This window comes from Adiantum capillus-veneris, chromosome 10 (assembly GCF_014529385.1).
Source record: "Adiantum capillus-veneris isolate H3 chromosome 10, ASM1452938v2, whole genome shotgun sequence".
Taxonomy (NCBI): domain Eukaryota; kingdom Viridiplantae; phylum Streptophyta; class Polypodiopsida; order Polypodiales; family Pteridaceae; genus Adiantum; species Adiantum capillus-veneris.
The window spans coordinates 164,867,851-164,872,351 of record NC_140940.1 but is presented as its reverse complement, the minus strand read 5'-3'; positions in this window follow the sequence as shown (position 1 = coordinate 164,872,351).

Sequence of the window (4,501 nt, the reverse complement as noted above, 5' to 3'; positions counted from 1 at the left end):
ATCACCTTCACATTGATTTGGACAATGAGTACCAACCATTGATTAAGCGTAGTAAAACAAACACACATATACCTCCCGCTTCCATAGACACGCTCAGAGCTCAGGGAGCTAAACACATAGATATCTGGACAAGAGGCTCTCTACCCTAAGAATCCAATGACTAATGCGTCTCCACCGTTTGTCAATCCTACAAGCTTATTGACCTTTGCTTGTGATGGAGAAAAGGGCCTTCTGGGTTATTGTAAATCTCTTACAAGAGAAGCTGAAACTTATAAGGGCATTCTCCAAGCTCAACAATGTGAGATTGTTCGCCTTTCACATTTACATTCTACAGATCAGGTTACCATTTTGCAACACAAAACAGAGGTACAAGAACTGAAAGGAAAGGTACGAAGTTGTCAAATGAAGGACACCATCTTGGGTGGTCGTATCCGAAAGAAGAAATTGCGCAATCTTGAAACATTGCAGGTTGCATTCGGAGGTCTCAAGAAAAGAATCCGAGCATTAAGGTGATGCTTCTTGGTTGGCTACATTGTCTTAGTTAAGTAATCTTTTTGTTTTTTCTTGTTATGTATTGTTTTCATGTGCCTAAATAGTGTTAGTGAAGCAAATTTTCTGTTACTTACTTATGCATTGTCTTCATGTAGAGATTCAATCTATCCTGACAAGGAAAACATTGACCCCAAAGCCAATATAGGAAAGAGATTGAAGCCACTCATCAGTAGAAGCCTGGCAGCAGATATAGTACATGACAAGAAGTTTAAGGTCCTACAACGAAATGTAGTGGACCGCTTTATTTCAGAGAACTCAGTGCATGCAAAAGAGATACAAGGCACACTTGATTCACTTGGTGTAAGCAAAACAGGATATTCGGCTATACAACAATCTGTCTCATCCGTCTTTGTTAAGAAGGGTATAAAATCCAAACTTTTACCATCAGCCTCAAGTGTTTGGAAAGAGAGGCTTCAGCTTAACGAGGCACAAGGAGACTATCTTGGACAGCCCCTTTCATATTAAAGCAACTTACAGTGGCCATGGAGCAAACATGGCATATGATGAGTTTAATAATATTTTTATGGACCTGCAGATGTTACAGAAGAGAATGGTGGAGTTTTACAACATCACATTTGAAGAGTCACGAGGGGTTTGAGGTAAGCAAGATTCTCAGGTAAGCTCAAATGTGAGGTAAGCGTTTGAGGTAAGCGAGATTGAGGTAAGCTCAAATGTTCACTTCTACTTAAGTCTCATTTATTTTGTGTTGCAAGTAAAGAAAGAAGATCATGAGATTCTATATTGGGTGTTCCATAGAACTAATATTCCGGAGGTGATTGATAGACAGACTAACCAGGGAGAGGTACTACGTCTAGATGGAAGGGGAGACTTTCAAGTTCAGTGGCATCTTGCAGGTGACCTCAAAACATTAAAATGCATGTATAATTGTGGAATGGGTGCAATGGCAAAGTCGCCGTGTTTGTTCTGCATGGAGCCTGCAAAGGTCATGGACCCAAAGTGGTGGAGAAAAGCTCCAACACGTCACATTGAGGACCCTACTTTTCGACCAGTTTTGAAAATACCACTTGTGAATGTCCACATATGTACAATGCATGCCCTTTGTAGAATTGTGGAGAAATTGGTCTACTTATATATCGGGTTTGCTTGGAAGATTAAGAACTCAACAGAGCGACAAGTAGCCCTGCAGTGCTTAGAATTGGTACTGTCGGATATGGGGCTTCATGGTGACAATGTGAAAATCCAGCGGGATGAAAAGAGATCAACTGCTGAGAAGGATGTCCCATGCAAACCATCCATCGGTTGGGTGAAGGCACGGAGGTTTTTATCTAAACCCCAAGGTACAAGAGATCCGAAGCTAACAAAACATGGAAAAATATATAACACATCTTATGTTAGCAAGGTAGAGTATCAGAGCTAGAAAAAGCTACATATTGCAGTCAAAGACCAAGAACCAACTACTCGTAACGCGAAGGCTGAGGTTTGGCGATCAATAGACATCCTATTTTTGATGTGCGACAAAGATGATTGGTCACAAGGTGATATGAACAAGTTCAAGGAGAATCTCAACCTTCTCAAAAAATCATTCAAGACAACATGGACAGACACCCAAATTACTCACTACATGGTATTATCGTGTATTTGATTCTATTTTATGTGCAACTATGTGAGTGTAAAACATTCTAACTAATTTGTTTTCATATCCAACACATCATCTTCAATCATTTACCATATTTTATACAAAAGTATGGGAACCCGGCAATATGGAATACCCAAGAGATGGAAAAGTCTCATTACATGGCGACAAATGCTTATTTCAGGCACACACGACATAGTGGCTCTCGAATCAAGGCTAACAGTTTGAGAGAACTATTTGAATGGTTCTATCATAGAATCATTCATCGAATGCAGGCAAAAGAAGTCTTGGCCTCTTCAGCAACAGCACAAGCCATCAGACATTTACAACAACAAAAAGATAAAAGATCAATGGCATACAACAACTCTGGTGCTCGTGAAAGTCAACGAAGGTGGAGAGAGACAATGGTGTATGTGAACCACAAGTGGAGAAAGATACTCTGAGTGGATGACATTGTACAAAATTTATGTAATACATGATCTTATACAATTGCTACTTGAAGTGTATCAAGATTTTGAAGGTTCAATTTTGTTTTTTGGCACACCACCCTTGTAACGAATCATGAGATGTTTGCCATACTCTAAAAGTTCATCTGGGTTTTGTTTACCAAGAGCTAGTGCCATTGCTGTGTAAGTGTAGTAATACGCTGCCCGACCACCTGTATAGCCCAGGCAATAATCAAAACAATCTCTAGCAAACACTTTGTCCACAAGAATGACTTTATCTGCACTTTTGGGCAGCACGGTTCCACCCAAGAAGCGTGATAGTGTCTTGAATGTGTAAGTTGCTATTGAACCCTCTTGTGACATGGAATTGTGAAAAACTACTATTGGCGACTCGCAAAGCTTTGAAAGGTACTACGGTAGGGCCGCATCCCTTCCACGATACTCTTGAGTCCGCCGCCAAAGGAAGTCATCCTTGTCAGCAATCCAAGACTGCACATATCATGTCAGAGTAAGTCACACACACACACACACACACACACACACACACACACAGTTACCATGAAGCTCTCATCCTACAGAAAGAGGTTTTCTTGCCACAGGTCTACAGATGTAGTTGACCCCTGACCTGAATGGTTAAACCAATCCTCCACTTCTTTGTTACTTGTTGATGGTCTTAGGCTTTGTCTTATTGCTTGGAAGGTGGCTTCATCATGTAGTGTCTCCTTGTATTTTTCAGCTTTCTCAAAGCATCTTCGGAGGCATTCCATTGGATTGCTGGATGTTTCCATTGCCTCATCATCACTACTATCCTCTGAAACAAATCCACTCCTCTCCTCTTGGACTCTGGAAATGATAGCCAGGGAGAAGTCCTCCCTTAAATAAAAGATGCTTTGCACATCATGTAAAAAGATATAGGTCTTGTCTACAATCCTGAAGTCAGGCACAACAGGCAGCATCATCTGAGCATGCTTCTCAGTGAAGTTACTGACATCCAAAGGTATTTTGATTTCTGTGGTTTTCACAGAGAGCATCTTACTTCTTTGTACTTCAATTGCCTCAACCTCAAGGTCGACTGTATCTTCAACCTCCTCGACTTCTTGTATATGTGTTGTCTCCTCGCATTCTTCATCTGGTGCTGCATCCTGCTCCTCTAACACCTCATCAGGATTCCGCATGAGGAATCCAAACAGGCTGTTCAAGTAAATCATAAAGCCACTAAGGATTCCTGAATAAGTTTGCACTCTTTTTGGTGCAAAGAGCAGGCTGAATGTCGGCAAGCAGGTGGTAATTCCCTATACTTCTTTAGTCCCTATCCCTTTCCACCACAGTCATTTAAATGCACAACAGTCATAGTGGGCAGAACAACCCTCCCTACCTGCACCATCACTTCAAATTTATCTCTGTAGGACTACAAGAATTCACTGTGCTGAGCTAACAGGTCTTCAATGTCAAACTTTGGGTTAAACATAGAATGAACTAGATCAAATTTGTCCCCAGCACCACAAGATGCTGCAAAATCGAACAGCCTCTCATCAGTTGCAGTTGGGTCTTCCAGAGAAGACACATCCTCTTTGGCTTTACCTTTAGTTGCACAGGGACTATTTTCTGGCACATCTGCATCATCTGAGAAGTCTACATCCTGCCACTGATCGTCAGACATGTTTGATGGGTCAGACTTTGCGGCATGGAGAGAGTGTATGCTTGATGCATTGACACAGCGAGGGTTGCATCGACCATTGAGTGGTGATGTAGGTAGACCTTCAAACATGTCTGACGATCAGTGGCAGGAGTTAGAGGAGATGGCACTATCTACGCTCTCTTTGCACCTTGCGGAATCTGTATATGCTCTTGTTATGTATGAGACTACTTCGAGAGCACTTTGGCGCAGATTACATGATATGTATGATAG